Below are 18,857 nucleotides of genomic sequence, written 5' to 3'. Positions count from 1 at the left end.
CTTTTTTGGTTATCCTTCACATTTGTTATCAATTTCAAATCATTTTGAATTTTTTATACTGATACTATTATTACAGGAACCTACTGCTCTCCTGCAATTTATATTTATTCTGTTACATGTTCTTGCTTCCATCATCAACATATTTATTTTTAAAAATCTAAGTTGATAATTCCCTGCATATCTACATTGGTCTCCTGAGGCAAGATGCCTCTTTCCTTCTGCAGAACTGGTTTTGTGTCTTTAAATTTTCATTCCTGATAGCTTCACATTTCTCTTGGGCCTTGTCCTTCTGTATAATTTTAGGCCATGGAGTCTTGCCTATCTTTTCTCATTCTGATATTTTATTTCCTAAGGTTTTTTTCTAGCTCAAACATTTTATGACAATTTACATGTGAGGCAGAGAGGGTAAAGAGACTCCCCTGTCTAGGCTGAAGCCTAACATGGGACTGTGCTCTGTTGCTATAACTAGCCACAATTTTTTTTGGGGGGGAGTGAGTGACTATCAATTATTTCATTGATGGTTATTGTTAGACAATTTGTGTAAGTGTGTAAAGACAAAACAAGAAAAACCAAAACAATACTGATTGGAGTAGGGTCCTTCCTTATCTTTGTCCCCACTCCTAAAATACATAGTTTCCATTTTGGGGGTCAATTCAAAATTAAGGCCTTTTGGGGTGAATTTTCAGGAAGCTCCCACATCTCTTTCACAAGATGATAGCTTTGCAAACAACTAATTCATTTGTGGATTTCAAAAGCCCTAACAGTTTCTTGGGAATCAGCAACATTCTCAAAAGGTAGATTGGGTTAGTGCAAGTGATGGCTCTTTCCAATTATGGATAAAATAATTATTTATTTGACTGAAATCAGAGACAACTTTCCAGAAGTAAACATGTAGAAATAGGTTTTGTTTCACAATGTCTCTCTTTGTAGGGATGAATATTGCTGGTTGACTATGATTTCATAGGTGTAGATAATGACATGACTGCATTAAGGTACGTGACAAAAGGGTTCATTTGCTCTAAACATGGTAGATGCTAATTTTCATTTACTAGATGTAATGAGAATTCAGATGAATAGTACAAACACTGCTTTAATCAGATACAACTGGTAGCCAGGGGGAGGAGGAACCTTGACCTTTGCTTCCACTGAATATCAAATTGAATGACTTGATATCCCCTGAAATACAAGCCAGGATTTCTTGTCTTTAGCTTCTTAGTGACACCCATCAGCAAACTAAGGGAATGCTTTCACCATCTCATCTCTATTGAAATTGTAGACTCCTTTAAGGCATGGATCTTAACATTTGGAGCCAGAAGGAGCACCAGGGAGCATCTAAACCAGTGGCCCTCATTTTATATAAGATCATGAGGACCAAGAAAGAAACAAATCTTACTCTTAACTTCAGGATTCTTTCCACTGGAACATGTTCTCATCTTGGCTGAAAATAATCCCTGCCTCATCTGATATCAAATACTTCAGAGTCATCTTACAGACTAATCATACTCTAATGTTTATTGACATATATATTTTATTTTATCTCTATTTCTAGTACAGATTTTCTACTAAGATATTCATCTTCACTTCCCATTGTGGCTACTTTTCACATACAGTAAGTATTCTGGAAATGTTTGCTGAATGAATCTAAAAATACATGAATAAATGAACTAACTGAAATGTCCCCTCTATACATAATGAGCTGATTTATATCTGTGTCCTGCAAAGCAAGCAATACAAAATATTTCCTTCAGTGTTCATGGGCTCAGAATCACAGAATTTCAGAACTGGAAGAGATCTCAGAGGATTGCTACATTAACCTATACCAAATAAGTAGTCCTATAGGTCTTTGCTTGAAGATGAGGAAAAAAGCACTGGCTTTGGAGTCAATGAATTTGGATTCAAATCTCATCTTTGACTCTTACTACTTATGACTGTTCTTCCTTAGGAACTACTTTCCCACCCTGGTCAAACGTCTACTCTTCTGTGATGTTTACTTTCCTAGGCCATTTCTGGTACTACTCCTTGCCAAATACCTTGCCTGATGTAAATATTTGTCTTCTCCCTACACTGCTTTCCAGATATTTTATATATGTTGTCTTCTGTCAAAATGTAAGCTCCTTGAGGCAAGGGACTATCTTGTTTGCACAAAACCTTATGAGTACTATACACTAAATGCTCTATCTATATCTGTCTATTCATCTACCCATCCATCTATCTATTTACCCATCCATCCATGAACCTACCCATCTATCTTTTTGTATGAGCTAGGACAAGTTGATCATTTCCTTGGGTCTTGCTTTTCTCAGATATAAACTAAAGAGGCTAATCAAGATAGAGGCTGATGAAGATGGCCTCTGAGGTCCTTTCCAACTCTGGATCTGTGATTCTCTGACCACTAGTGAGGGGGAATCCTTTCACTATCTCTAAAGAAAACCAGCTCCATTTTTAGCTCTCATTTTCCTTACACTGAGCAGAATTCCGTAGGATCTAGTCTCTTTTCCTGCTTATCAGCTGATTGTTCTCTTCCCACCAACCTCTAGTTTATCAATAGTCTTCTCAAAATGAGGCACCCAGAATCACAATGCTTCTCATGTGATGTGACTAAGTAAGAATATAGGAAGATGAATCACTTTCTGTATTCTAGATTCTACAACCCTTAATGCAGCCTACGGCTACATCAGTAGCATTATTATATATATGATAGGGAAACACTAAAAACTTGTTCTATAAACATAGGAATTGAGCAAGGATGACCCCATTCTCCACTGGGATTTGGAATAGTTCTACAAATCCTAACAGTAGCCACAAGACAAGAGAAAGAAATTAAAGGCATAACAGAACTATCCCTATTTGCTGATATGATAGTTTACTTAGAAAATCCTAGATAATCAGAAACCCCCCCCCCAGCAACAATCAATGGTTTCAGCTAAGTTGCAAGATACAAAGTAAATCTATGAAATCTACTAAAAGCATTTCTATATAGCAATAGCAAAATCCAGAAAGACATCATAAAAAATCTCATTTAAAATAATTAGAAAATACCTAAAATATCTAAGACTCAGTCTACTGAGGCATACTCAAAACCTATACAGATACTCCTATAAAATTCTCCTATAAAAAGTAAAGAGTCCATGAGCTTTTGGGGAGAGCTCTACTGACATGTATTTAGCTTGAAGTGCATTAAAACCCTCCGTACTTTTTTAGACAACTTGATTTCTAGTCATTGATTTGCCAAACTTGTATTTGTAAATTCGATTTTTTGAACCCAAGTGCAGGACAAACTCATCACACTTAAATTTCATTTTATTGGATTAGGCCGATCATTCTAGCTTATCAAAATATTTTTGTACCTTGACTTTGTCATTTAGGGCTCTAAAGATCCTTGGCAGCTCCATATCACGTAAAAATGTAAAACAGCCATATTACAGATTCACTGAGATCATTGACAGAACTGTTGAGTAACATATATCCAAGGGCATATCCTGAGGCATTCCATTAGAGAGATCTCCCCATAATTTGACATTAAGCCTTAAAAGTTTATTCTTTGAGGTCAGTCACATAACTATTCAATTCATAGGTTTTTAAATTTAAATCTTAAAATTTTAAAATTTAGAAATGATTTAGTTCAATCCTTTGCATTTTACAAATGGGAAAACAGGCCCAGAGAAAGTGGAGTGATTTGCCCAGAGTCTCACATCTAGTAAGTCATGTGGGGAGGCGGAAAGGCCACTAGATATGGAACCTAAATACAGGGTTCAAATCTTTACCATTTGGACCCTCTTAGATTCTTTAGACCTCAATCATGTCCCATATAAATGGGGGGTTGAACCATAAAATTTAAGGTTCTTTACAGTTCTAAAAGTGGGACCCAATGAAAATGCAGAATTGGTTTGTGACTGCACTCATGTCAGTCTGCCTCTAAGGTATTGGGAGCCTCTGTCACTTGTTCCTCTCCTCTTTATTTGTGCCCAGGCCATGGACCCATTGTCTGCCAGGGTGACCACTCTCCCCTCAGCATGAAGAATCAGAGATCGCTCAGTCAGGCCATAACAAATTCTAGGTTTGATCTATTGTTTTCACTGGTAATTACTACTCTATTATTTCAGTTCTGGAACAAGGCCACATAAGAACTCAGTCAAAGAAAACTGCAGATAACCTCCCTCATCCCAACAATGATCCACCAAGAGAAAGGCCCCAGATCAGACACTGGCTGCCAAGCTCCGATGCTCCTCCAACCTTCAATCTCTTCCTAACTGCACAATTCATTACCTGCTCTTGGGAGCCACATAGCTCGGTTGTTTCTCACATTCCTAGTTACCCTTATGTAGTGTAGCCAAATAAGATGTCTGAGCATAGCTCTCTCTTTAAAAGGAATAGGCAGGTTAATTGAGGGAAATGGAAGAAGATAAGGCAGAAAGATAGGGTAGTACCATATCATGGAGGGTTTTGAATGCTGTGATCACTTAATTCAGTAGGCAATAGGGAGCTACTGAAAGTTTATGAGGTAAAAGGTGACATATGAAAACAGTGTGTAAGGAAAATTACTTGGGCAATAGTGCAGCATGTGGATTGGAAAGGAATTAAATTACTGGCAGGAAGATCAGTAAGGAGACTATTTCAGTCTTCTAGGAAGGAAGGGATGAGAGGACCTGAAGTATGGTAGCTGCCACAGAAGTGAAAAGGAAAAGAGAGATACAAGGATAGTTTCCTCTTTAAGGGATCAGCTGTTCCAGTTTCTCCCAGAGGACTAATCAAAAGGTCCAGAGATATTTTTAATATAAAAGGATCCTAAAAGTACAATATTCAGGAATATCCTCAATTACTATCAACTGCAAGCAATATATCATATATACAATTTAAAGAAAATAGTAATACTCATTTTATTCATTTAAAAAGACTCAAAAGGTGATAAAATATAATACAACTTTACATACCTTGTCCCACTGTACTCAGATTTTCCCTGCAAGAAAAACAAAGAGATGATTAGGCATTTTTTTTAAAGAGCTTTTTAATTTTCAAAATACACACAAAGATAGTTTCCAACATTCACCTTGCAAAATCTTGTGTTCCAAATCTCCCTCCTTTCCTTCATCCCCTCCCCTAGAGAGCAAGTAATCCAATACAAGTTAAACATGTGCAATTCTTCTATACGTATTTCCATAATTATCATGCTGCACAAGAAAAAGAAGATCAAAAAGGGGAAAAAATAAGAAAGAAAACAAAAAGCAACGACAACAAAAATGGTGAAAATACTATGTTGTGATCCACATTTGTCTGAGTCCTCTTTCTGGATGCAGATGGCTCTCTCCATCACAAGTATATTGGAATTGGCCTATGATTAGGCATTAAAAAAATGTAAATAGCTTATATCTAAACAATTTTTAAGTTTGTAAAGGCACAGAGTCAGGTGACTGTACCACTGTCAAACTATTCATATCAGAGGTAAGACTTGAATCCAGATCTTCAAACTCCAACATCAATTGATCTTTTTATTTAACTACATTATGCAAGATCTCCCCTCTAGAAGTCCTCTTGGGCCCAAAGATGCAATTCAAATATCTGTCTCCCCGGAAATTTGCTCTTATCCCTTCAAGGGCTTCCAAAGTACTTCCCACAACCATGTAGTCTACTTTAGTTTTATTTTATAACTATTTAGAGATGTGTATGCTTATAATCTCCTTAGAACAGAATAGAAATTGAAGGCAGAGATCGTGTCGTTCTTTGTACTTGTATCTCCAGTACCTGGCATAGGAAATGGCACAGAATAGGCACTTCATAAATGCATGTTGAATGACTGACTAATTGTAAGGTGAAAGGGATGTTACAAATGATTAAGCCCAATCCTCTCATTTTCCAGATAAAAGGAAGTAGAAAGGCCTGCTGGATGGTATATTGGTAATGCAGAGCAAAATTGTTCATAGATTTATTCACTAATGTGCTGTTCTTTTCCCTCTAGCAGGAAGACAACTCAGAAACTATAAAGCATCTTTGGCCAGATTTGGCCAGAAAGTTCTGGATAATCTAAACAGGATGATGATGTTTGCTCTTCAAGAATTAATCTAGCTAAATGTAGAGAGTCACATAACATCAAACTTAGGGATCAATATTTACATTTTTTGGTGAGAGAAATTAGTAAAGAACAATTATTTAAAGGGGCCACAGAGATGAAATTATAGATCTTCCAAAGAGTGAAAGCATTAGAAAGACACAAGTGGCTACGTGATATTAAATCACAGAGATAAAAGGAACATTAGTGGTCATCCAATCTAAGGTTCTTAACCATTTATGCATCCTGAACTCCTTTGGAAATCTGGTGAAATCTAAGGACCTCTTTTTAGACTATTGCTTTTAAATGCATAAAAATATATACATAAGATAAAAAAATTATACTGAAATATAGTTATCAAAATATTTTAAAAATAAATTCATGAGTCCCAGTTTATGACCCTAACCTTTCCATGTTACAGATGGTGAAAATGAGACTAGAAGAAGAGAACGTTTTCTCTGAGGTCACACAATTAAGGCAAAACCAGAATCCCAGTCCCCAAACATCCAATCCTTGAACCCTTTCTACTATGACATAAGTGTGCCATTGCCTTTTCCAAGCAAATGCCTTGAGGTCCTGATAAAAAGATTTCTAAGAAATTATTTACACACAAAATATTGCTCACAAATTACCCTTTTTAAGAAAGATACTATTAAATCCCAAAGTGTTATAAAGGGCAGGGTCTGCTTTCCCCCCAAGTTCAAGATAACAGCCATGGAAGGTAGAAAGCCTAGATTCTGGGCCTGTCTGCAGCCCTACTGTGTGGCTCTGGATTTGTCAGCTCTCTGCTCTTTGGCTCGGCATTCTTTCTAGTAAAAATGGGAAATGTATATCTAACTCATAGAGTCTTTGTGAAGAAAGTAGTTTGCAATTGTAAAACAAAACTGAAATGACAGCTGTTATTATCATCATCTCAACTGACAGGGAATTCAGACTGCTACACAATCAGTTCTCTAAAGAAGGTAGTTTTGGACTTTTCAGAAAAACAAAACTCCTCTTACAAAATCTTGTATTATTCCACTTAGTAATGTCTAGTCCCCAAACATTTGCAATGGTCAAAGTCCAGTATGTCTAACATGCCAGTTCAAGGGAAAAAAACAACAGCAAAACACACCAAAAAATCAGGAACTGAGCCTACAACTGTGATGTGTTGTGTTTTTCCATCTCTGGTTTTGAGTTTAAATTATTTCAGCCACGTGCAGAGGTAAATTTAGAGGTGGAAAAAGACAACCTCTGGAGTGAACCAATTAACCTCAAATGGAAGAGCTGACAGGTCCATGACTACACCCAGAAGCCAACTGATGCTGCCTGCTGACTTCAGTGGGCGAGGGAGATGAAAGGGAATGGAAACTAAGACTCCCATGATTAGTGCCCTTGGGATGAATTAGGGAATGAAGGGAAGGGGGCAGACTATGTCATCTAACCACATGTGACCAGGTTCCCTTTCTTCAGGAAACCTTTTTGGACCACTCCCGTGCTCTGTGATCTCATTCATAGAGTTGAAAGGGACGGTAGAAAGCATCTTGAAATTAGGAAATGTTAACCTGAGGTCCATGGACTTGGTTTTTTTTTTTTTTTTTTTTAATTTACAGTAACTATATTACAATTTAATTTCTTTCTTTTGTATTTCCAAACATTTTATCTCACGCATCTAAAAACATGATTTTGAGAAAGGGTCTATAAGCTTCACCATTCTGATGACTAAAGGGATCCAGGACATACAAAAGAGCTAAGAACCCCTAGTCTAACTCAGTTTACAGTTAAGGAAACTGAGGCTCAGAGGGGGAGAGAATCTGCTCAGGGCTACAAAAATAGTTTTTATACTCTGGTTATCTTCCAAATCTACTCTTCTTGCAGCTGTTCTATATCATCTCTCTGGTCATTCTTCTGAGTGCTGACACTTCTGATGGGCTATCTGTGCCAGGCAGTGTATGTATGGTACTTGGTGGAGTTTACCTTGTTGTTATTTCCCCCTTCCCCCCCACCCCTGTTATTTTCTCTCCCTTTGTCTTAAGGGTTGAATCAAGTCACATCTGCTTTATGATTCCCTCCCTTATTCTTTCAGCATATGCACATCCTTCCCTCCTGCTAGGACTGTCCTAATATGGGACAGTGTGGCTAATGGATAGTACTACACTTGGTGTTTGGAAGTCTTGGCTTCCCATTCTGCCTCTGCCACTTACACATATTGAGTCATCAAATCTATGTAAGCCTGTTTTTTCATCTATAAAAAATTAGAACAACATTTATAGCTTTCTCTCTCTCATATATATATATTATATACATACACACATATATAATATAATATATATACATATATATTTCTGTCACAGGATTTTTATGAGACTTAAATGAGATAATATATGTGAAGTATTTTGCAAACTTCTTTATCTAAAATGAGAGGCTTGGAGACTAAGGTTCCTTCTATGATCCTAAGAAAGTACTTTATTAATTATTATTTAACATCTGTTGTCTTTCATCTCTAAAGTCTGTGGGATTATGAGAATGTCAACTGGAAAGGATTATATTCTATGCTCCAAGGTTTCCTCTAACTCTGACTTCCTATATTCTAAGGCACTTTCTAAATCTAATTTTTTTTTGTCATTCATCTGTATCTGACTCTTTGTGACCTTATAAACCAAAGCAGTCTAGTGTTCTCCATGACATTTTCTTGGCAAGAATTTGGAGTAGGTTGGCAATTTCCTTTTTCATTGGGTTAAAGGCAAGTAGAAGTTAAGTGACTTGCCCAGGATCACACAGCTAGAAAGTGTCTGAGATCGGAATGGAACTCAGAATTTCAGACTTAGTGCTCTATCCACTGAGCTGCCTCAGTGTTCTGTTAGGTCCCTTTAAGTTCTAATAGTGTATTCTAAAGTTATATGTTTCTACATTCTACATTATCTCTCTAATTCTAATATTCTCAGTCTATCTACAGAGGAACATCACAGTATAGTGAAGATATGGGGTTGAATCTTGTTTTTTTTTTCCTAAAAAGAAATAACACATAGGGGCAATATGACCTATAACATATTTTGAACTTGTTTCTTTTTTCCTTTTAAAAAAATAAATTTCTATTTTATCAATGAGGTGATGGAGGCTAATTCCAATGGAATTTTCATGAAGAGAGTTATCTGTATGCAGAAAGAGGAACATAAGGGGTGAATATGGACCACAACATAGTATTTTCACTCTTTTTTCTTGTTTGCTTGCCTTTTTTTCTTTATCATTTTTTTCCTTTTTGATGTAATTTTTCTTGTACAGCATGAATTTAAGTATTTGTAATCTTATTATCATTGTATATGGCTCTGCTTATGTTATTTTGGATTAACTCATGTTGGCTTCTCTGTATTTTATCATATTTATTCTTCCTCTTTCACAGTATGGTAATAGTCCATTATACTCATGATCTTCTCATCTTCTTATCCCACCCTAATCAGTGGTAAATCCTTTTTCCTATTAACATCATTACTGTTAACAGCTTTTGAGAACCTGAACAGGGGCAATGTAGTAGATGAGGGGGAAACTGGAGGTGAGTGTGAATCATGGTTGTGGTTCCTCTTAAAATTGTGGTCTAAGGATGGAGTCCCCCAGTAAGGAGAAAAGAGTCCAAGACAGAACTTTTTCAGGGTAGCAATGGAGAAGGTGAGCAGAAAGGAGGATATTTTCTTTTTCTTTTTTAACTTTTTATTGAATCCATGCCAGGGTAATTTTTTACAGCATTATCCCTTGCACTCACTTCTGTTCTGATTTTTCCCCTCCCTCCCTCCACCCCCTCTCCCAGATGGCAAGCAGTCCTTTACATGTTAAATAGGTTACAGTATATCCTAGATACAATATATGTGTGCAGAACCGGACAGTTCTCTTGTTGCACAGGAAGAATTGGATTCAGAAAGTATAAATAACCCGGGAAAAAAAAACAAAAATGCAAACAGTTTATATTCATTTCCCAGTGTTCTTTCTTTGGGTGTAGCTGCTTCTGTCCATCCTTGATCAATTGAAACTGAATTAGCTCTCTTTATCGAAGAGATCCACTTCCATCAGAATACATCCTCAAACAGTATTGTTGTTGAGGTATATAATGATCTTCTGCTCATTTCATTTAGCATCACTTCATGTAAGTCTTGCCAGTCCTCTCTGTATTCATCCTGCTGGTCATTTCTTACAGAACAATAATATTCCATAACATTCATATACCACAATTTACCCAACCATTCTCCAATTGATGGGCATCCATTCATTTTCCAGCTTCTAGCCACTACAAACAGGGTTGCCACAAACATTTTGGCACATACAGGTCCCTTTCCCTTCTTTAGTATCTCTTTGGGGTATAAGCCCAGTAGAAACATTGCTGGATCAAAGGGTATGCACAGTTTGATAACTTTTTGAGCATAATTTCAAATCGCTCTCCAGAATGGCTGGATATGTTCACAATTCCACCAACAATGTATCAGTGTCCCCGTTTTCCCACATCCCCTCTAACATTCTGCATTGTCTTTCCCTGTCATTCTAGCCAATCTGACAGGTGTGTAGTGGTATCTTAGAGTTGTCTTAATTTGCATTTCTCTGATTAATAATGATTTGGAGCATGTTTTCATATGGCTATAAATAGTTTCAATTTCTTCGTCTGAGAATTATCTGTTCATATCCTTTGACCATTTATCAATTGGAGAATGGCTTGATTTCTTATAAATTAGAGTCAATTCTCTATATATTTTGGAAATGAGGCCTTTATCAAAACCTTTGACTGTAAAAATGTTTTCCCAGTTTATTGTTTCCCTTCTAATCTTGTCTGCATTAGTTTTATTTGTACAAAAACTTTTCAATTTGATATAATCAAAATTTTCTATTTTGTAGTCAATAGTGATCTCTAGTTCTTCTTTGGTCATAAATTCCTCCCTCTTCCACAGGTCTGAAAGGTAAACTATCCTATGCTCTTCCAGTTTATTTATAATCTCATTCTTTATGCCTAGGTCATGAACCCATTTTGACCTTAACTTGGTGTATGGTGTTAAGTGTGGGTCAATGTCTAGTTTCTGCCATACTAATTTCCCATTTTCCCAGCAATTTTTGTCAAATACTGTGTTCTTATCTCAAAAACTGGGGTCTTTGGGTTTGTCAAACACTAGATTGTTAAAGTTATTGGCTGTTTTGTCTTTTGAACCTAACCTATTCCATTGATCAACTAGTCTATTTCTTAGCCAATACCAGATGGTTTTACTAACTGCTGCTTTATAACATAATTTTAGATCTGGTACAGCTAGGCCACCTTCATTTGATTTTTTTTTTCATTAATTCCCTTGAAATTCTTGACCTTTTGTTTTTCCATATGAACTTTGTTGTTATTTTTTCTAGGTCATCAAAATAGTTTTTTGGGAGTCTGATTGGTATAGCGCTAAATAAATAGATTAGTTTAGGTAGTATGGTCATCTTTATTATATTTGCTCGCCCAATCCAAGAGCATTTAATATTTTTCCAGTTGGTTAGATCAGACTTAATTTGTGTGTAAAGTGTTTTGTAGTTTTGCTCATAAAGTTTCTGATTTTCCCTTGGCAGATAGATTCCTAAATATTTTATACAATCAGTAGTTACTTTAAATGGAATTTCTCTTTGTAACTCTAACTGTTGGGTTTTGTTAGTGATATATAAGAATGCTGATGACTTATGTGGGTTTATTTTGTATCCTGAAGAAGGAGATTTTCGAGAGGATCCAGGCAAGTGGGAAGGGAAGCATGACTGAGGCCAAAGAAGGCTGTTTTGCCCAGGCTATAGTAAGAGGAGCTGTGGGGGAGTAGATTGCTACATCTGTCCAAGAGCAATGGCAATTTTGGTTTGATTATGGATCAAGGGAGGGAGGCAGCATGGTTAAAGAGCTTAGAACCTCAAATTCACACTTAATAGCTACATGACAACTTTCTAACCTAAGTTTTCTCATCTGTAACATAAGGATAATATTTAAACAATCTGCCTCAATGGGATTGTTTTTGGGGAAATACTTTGGAAATCTTGGGAAAATGTTGAGTTATTGTTATTGTAATTTTCCTTCTATCTTTGTCCTTCAATATTCTAAGGTAACTCTAGCTCTGATACTATGTTCTAATGTTCCTTTGAACTTTGATATACTATGATTCTAAAAGGGAAAATTTAGAAGACAGGTACTTAAATATATTTCACTATAGTATGCTTCAGCAATTTGATGTTTTTAGCATTAATAGTTTTATTTTCATAAAGTTACAATCTAACAGTAAATAATGCTTTTAGGAAGTCAGTAATTCTGATACAAAATATAATTTTATTTTTATTATTATTATTATTATTATTATTATTATTATATTATCAACTCTTGGGAGCAGCTAAGTGACTTAGTGTTTAGAGTGCTGGCCTAGAATCAGGAAGTTTCAACTTCCTGAGTTTTAACCTCAGATATTACTAGCTCTGTGACCACAGGCAAGTCATTAACTGTTTGCCTCAGTTTCCTCATCTGTAAAATAAGAAATGGCAAACCACTCCAGTATCTTTGTCCAGAAAACCCTAAGTGGGATTAAGAAGCAGTGGACATAACTGAAAGGACTGAAAAAAATTAATAAGATCGGGGTGAGGATGGGGGTTTGGAGGAGGGAATTGGCAAGAGGAGACACAGTAACGAGGAATTCTAATAGGATTTTATAATGCAGTTCCTATAGTGTTTTCCACCTTAACTTTGTTCTATTCAACAAACATTAATATGCACTCAAATGCTTGCATTTCTCAGTTCCTCAATCTCCTTGACTCCCATGAACTATAGACAGGGATGATTCCACACTTGATTTCATTACCACCTACAATTGTTATACTTCCATATTCAAGAAATCTGAAATTCCTGTGTTATCGCAATCTTCTCTCTGTCTCTGTCTCTCTCTCTTGCCCCTTAAAATCTACTCAGTGCTATCCCTGGTTTCCTTCCTTCCCAATCTTGACTGTCAACATAAAAAAGTTCAATTATAGACCATGCCCCACACTAGAATCTTTTGATTTCTTGGTCTCTGCTGACAGTGTTGAACACTAATCCTGGATCAAACCATCTGCCTCCTTCACTCCTACTCATATGTTGCTGAAGGGAATGGAGGAAATTAACAAAACTGCTGACTGGGTCCATGACAAGTTTACTGGAGCTAATCTCTGGGTGGGCGCCCACTGTAACAAGGCAATCCTATGATAGATCCTTCTTAATTGATACCATATCCTTCTCACCACAACAGTTGTTCCAAATTTTTTCTTCTTTCCTTGGGCCTCCCATGCCATTCCCCACCCCCCCCTTTTGCAGGAGACTTCAAATTGTACTTCCAGATAAAACTGACACTATTTGCTGAGAACTTCCTCCCCTCCCCTTCCTCACTTCATATCCCTAGGATATTGTTGCCTCAGCAAGTCCTTTACTGAAGTCTCTTGGGATGAGGTAGCCCTCTCCTTGCTTATGATGAGATGACCCTGCTACTTGCCAAAGCCAACTCATCTATACGTATCCTTGATCCCATCTTCTCGCATCTTTTCCAGCAGATTGAATCTAGCACCACATCATTTCTCCATATTCTTCAATCTTTCCATAACTGCTGGTGCCTTCCTCGTGTCTACAAACACACCTATGTGCCCCCCATTTTTGCAAAAACTTTCAATAGATCTTACCATGCCCCCCAGCTATCATTCTATATCTCTCCCTCCTGTTCATCTAAACTCCTTAACCAAACCAAACCTGAGCATCTGGTATTTCCATGTGCTCTCCTTTTACTCTCTTCTAACTGCTCTGCACTCTGGTGTCTGACCACATCATCACCTGAAACCATTTTCTCTGAAGTCACCATTCAGTGAGAGCTCAAGGTGTATCCTTCGAGGATGCTCACATTAGTGGGCATGACTTGGATGTGACTCCCCAGAGGACACTAAAAAGGAGAGCCAAGAAAGAGCGGTGCCACAAAAATCTAGAGAGAAGAGGGTGACACATAGTTGCAAAGGCTACAGAGAGGTCAAGAAAGATAAGGACTAAGACAAAGCCATTCAACTTGGCAATTAAGAGACTGGTAGTTAGGGAAACATGTGACCTTAGATGAAAAAGAGGTCTTGAAAATCACTCACTTCAGCCACAATGTGACCCTGGACAAAACATTTAAGGATTTTGAGCTCATTTGTGAAATGAAGAAGTTGGATTTAATGGCCTCAAAATCCAATTCTCTCAATTTATCTGAGAAAAATGGAGTCCAGACAGGGAAGTACTATGCCTGCTAAGAATATCAGACTGGTGCTGGGCAAATCAGGACATGAATCTGGTTCTTCTGATTCTCCTTGTCTGAAGTGTTTCCCATTATATTGTGTCCCTCTATGTGGCATATGTCTACACTACACTGACTAGCCAATCTGGATGTCTGAACTTTACAGCTATCATGTAAGAAAAAGGAAATAGATTGTCTGTGACAATCACTAGAGGAGAAAAAGAGAGGGGAGTTTCTCTCTTAGTTATTGCCAGCAAGACTCTTGCCAGAGTCCTCCTTAACAAGCTAATCCTTCACCTAGAAGATCATATAGCCAAGAACAAGTGTGGCTAAGGAAAGGCCAAGGAACAGTTGACATGATGTTTGCTGGCTGACGACTCCAGCAGAAATGCCAGGAGCAGAATAGAAGTCTGTACACAGTGTTCATTGATCTGACTAAGGCCTTTGAAACTGTTAATCATGAGAGCTTGTGGGAAATTATAACAAAATTTGGTTGCCTGGAGAAGTTCATCAATACTATACATCAGTTTCACGACAGCATGCTTGCTTAGGTTCTGATAAAACAATTCTTACGCACTTTTCCCAATCACCGATGGAATAAAGCAGGGCTATGTGCTTGCTCCCATGCTTTTTAGTATGATGTTTTCAATCATGTTGTCAAATGCCTTCAGCAAGGATGAAAACAGCATCAAGGTTACTGATGACAAATTATTTAACTTGAAAATGCTACAAGCCAAGACTAAAATAGAGGGAGAGTTGATGTGCAACTTTTTGTTGCAAATGATTGTGTACTCAGTGTAGCCTCTGAAGCTGAAATTCAACAAAGTTTGAATTTATTCTTTGTTGCTTATGCTAATTTTGTCATAACACCCAAAAAACACAGATTTTCCAGCAGCCAGCTTTATAATATTCATATGTGAAACTCTCAGTTATAGCAAATGGAGAAATTTTTAATGATGTGGATAAGTTCACTTATCTTGGCATTATGCTTTCTAGGGATATATACTAGCTTAGTGTTTACACACATTATTTTCACAATAAGTGAGGATGGGTAGATCCTATTATTGTCTCTATTTTACAGATGGAGAAACTTAGACTTAAGAGGGGTTAAGACTCATACAGCTAGTGTCTGAGGCAGGATTTGATCCTTTACAGATTACACTACTTAGCTGCCTCATCAACTCTATGCTCTGGTTTTTTTTTTTTTTTTTTGTTTGTTTGTTTTTTTTTTTTTTAAAGATCCAGACTTAGTTCTTCTATCCTAAGTTTCAGTATTATAACACAATTAACTATTAGACATCTCCAGTTGAATCTCATAGACATCTAGAACTCAACATATCCCCAAAAGAACAAATTAAACAGTCTCCTTCTCTCTTTCTGCTTTCTTTATTTCTGTTGAAGATAATGCCATTCTTCCCACCCCACAGGTTTATATCCCAGGAGTCTTCTTTGGCCTTTTCTTTGTGACCCTCAACCTAGTTCCCAACATCAATCTCTAAATCTGGTGGATCTCTCTGTTCTCTCTCCTCTCATACAGCTACCAGCCTACTTTGGGCTCTTACCTCAACAACTACAATGACCTCTTCATTTATCTCTCTGCCTCCAGTCTTTTTCTTTTCCAATCCATTCTTTATGCATCTGCCATAATGATATTTCTAAGATACTCAAGAAGCTCCAATGACCTCTTCTTGTCTTTAGAATAAATATAAAATCCTGTTTGGCATTCCCAGTACTTTTCTCCCCTCTATTTCACAGTGCTCCCTGGTTGCCACAGTTGAAGGCAAATGCCACTTCCACCAGAAAGCAAGGAGGAGAGGTGGAAGAGGAAGAAAAAACTACTACAAAAATAAAGTAATTTAAAGTAATATAGATTTTTGTCTTCAATTTTCTATGCAAATATTCCCACTTAATAGAATGCAATAGAAAGTCTCTTTAAAAGTTTAAGGACAAAGACGTTGCATTTTTGCATTTGTGTCCTCAGTGTCTAGTGTACTGCCTATCACAGGGTAAGCGGCTAATAAATAAATGTTTGCTGCATTGAAGCTTTTAACCTCTTTGAGACTCAGCTTTCTCATCCATAAAATGTGGATGATCAACTTTTCACTCCTTACATCATAGAGATGTTGTGAGCAAAGTACAATGTACACTTTTAAAAACGCCAGAAATATGATCTACAGTTATATCCTCCTATCTGGTCCACAGCCCTGCATAGAACCCTACCTGTAGCAGATATTGCTGCTAATGATGAGTTCTCAGAACATTAGGGAACTTCTCTTTTTTTCACAATAAAACTCATCTAAAGAATAAAAAACCAAATTTATTTTTCTACATCTATTCAGGCTTAGCAGCATCAGTAAGGTTAAGCAGTTTATGACTGAGCTAAAGCAATCTGTTTATTACAGATAATGGGAAAGTTTAACTCGATCCTATCAGCTCCTCAAATAAGAGGCTGATTGAGGAAAACAAGAGTTTCTCTAGAATTTTAAATAACCCCATAAAGATTACCGACCTCAGAGATCATATGGGTCATTTGCCATAGAAGGATGTAAACAGTTCTAAAAGGCTGCTAGGTAAGGCAGATACAGTGCCAAAATGTTTGTGGCAGCCCTGTTTGTAGTGGCTAGAAGCTGGAAAATGAATGGATGGCCATCAATTGGAGAATGGTTGAATAAATTGTGCTATATGAACGTTATGGAATATTATTGTACTGTAAGAAATGACCAACAGGATGAATACAGAGAGGCTTGGAGAGATTTACATGAACTGATGCTAAGTGAAATGAGCAGAACAAGGAGATCATTATATACCTCAACAACGATACTGTTTGAGGATGTATTCTGATGGAAGTAGATCTCTTCGATAAAGAGAGCTAATTCAGTTTCAATTGATCAAGGATGGACAGAAGCAGCATTTCTGTTTTTCTTCTCGGGTTATTTCTACCTTCTGAATCCAATTCTCCCTGTGCAACAAGAGAACTGTTCGGTTCTGCACACATATATTGTATCTAGGATATACTGTAACCTATTTAACATGTAAAGGACTGCTTGCCATCTGGGGGAGGGGGTACAGGGATGGAGGGGAAAAATCAGAACAGAAGTGAGAGCAAGGGATAATGCTGTAAAAAATTACCCTGGCATAGGTTCTGTCAATAAAAAGTTTAAAAAAAAGAAATGGAAAGACCCACACAGAGTTAAAATAAAAAAAATTTAAAAATAAAAAGGTAAGGCAGATACAGGATTATCTCATAGGGGTGTAAGAGCAGATCTTTGGAGGCTCAGTTTCAAACATTTGCTGCAGTTGTTCCCCTTTTCCTAACACTTGCTGATCTAGCTTCATAAGTCACTTTAGCTTACTTTTCTGGCTAGCAATATAGAACCCCATGGGCCATAGAATGGAGTGGACTTGAACTCTGAAGATCCTTCCAATGATCAGAATCGGTAACTCTGGGAATTGAGGAGTGAACTTTCAAATCCTAGCACTGAGGGGGTCTAAGGACAGAAAGTGAAATCCTAGTTGGAAGGGTCATTAGATCCCAGGATCAGTGACTCTTGGGGCTCTGAAAGACTGTCTAGCTTTTATTGTACATCTAGAGAAATGAAGATCTCCTGCCTCACATAGTCCAGCATACTAACACTGCATCTAAGTTGTCCTGTTCTCATGAGAAGGAAGATGAACTCCACTGCCTGATAAAGACTTGTGATTTCATTAATGTGGGGCCTCCTTCTGCTGATGTAGGTAGAAATTTCTTATTTAAAAGCTCTTTAAGAGCTATTGTGGTTGCAGGCTTTGGTCATGAGTTTTGCTGAACTTAGAAAAGTGGATCCTTAGAGGATATACAAATAATCTGTCACTAAATTTTAATCCAGATACAATCTAGAGTGTGAAAATCTTCAACAAACACACCAGTGGAGCCCATATAAAATGTGAGAATTCTTATCCCAGATTCCCTTCTCACTGATGAACTGTGTCCCCACAGATTGGCTCTATCTCCCACTGAGAGTTCTAAGGATAAATGATTCTAAGGGTTTTTGAGCAGTGAAGAATAATTCTATAATGCTATCTGCTCAAGTTCTCACAAGTGCTTTCCTCACTAAGATTATCAGCTAAGAATCAATTGAATTGGCCAGTCTTAAGTAGCTTTTAGGGAGGAGTATTTATTAATGGATTACAATAATTACAATAATGGATTACAATGGATACAATAAAGAGAGCTGATACAAAATACTTCCTCCCTAAAATTATTTTAGTCTAAAATTATTTTAATTTCTTCACAAAGAACCAAACTGACACCTTGTAGGATGTTGATATGACTGAGAAACAGGGAAAGGCATTCAGACAACCATGATACCCAAGGTTGGGATGGAAGACTAACTATGGGGCAGAAGGACATAGAGGGAAGATACTGGGAGCCAGGAATCCAAATCTTATCTTTGCTACATGGTGCCGTGTGGTCTTGTGGAAAATTTCTTAAAGTTTCTGAGAATCTCCTATAAAGTGAGGTTTTAGTGAATGAATAGCTGAGTTCTAAGATATGATCCCAGGGAGAATTAGGACAATATACTCTAAAATAACCC

General features: G+C 37.1%; 1 protein-coding gene across 1 annotated transcript in view; it reads right to left on the bottom strand.

The window, feature by feature from the left end:
• The window catches only part of GNG7 (G protein subunit gamma 7), a 379,705-nt gene that overhangs the window by 117,692 nt on the left and 243,156 nt on the right, over positions 1 to 18,857 (bottom strand). The window contains exon 4 of the mRNA XM_051972223.1: positions 4,932 to 4,957. The gene's annotated coding sequence lies outside the window, so the exon portion shown is untranslated. The remainder of the gene's footprint in view (positions 1 to 4,931; positions 4,958 to 18,857) is intronic.

This window comes from Antechinus flavipes, chromosome 1 (assembly GCF_016432865.1).
Source record: "Antechinus flavipes isolate AdamAnt ecotype Samford, QLD, Australia chromosome 1, AdamAnt_v2, whole genome shotgun sequence".
Lineage (NCBI taxonomy): Eukaryota > Metazoa > Chordata > Mammalia > Dasyuromorphia > Dasyuridae > Antechinus > Antechinus flavipes.
Note: the sequence above shows the minus strand (reverse complement) of the source record. Positions and strands in the feature narration are given on the sequence as shown.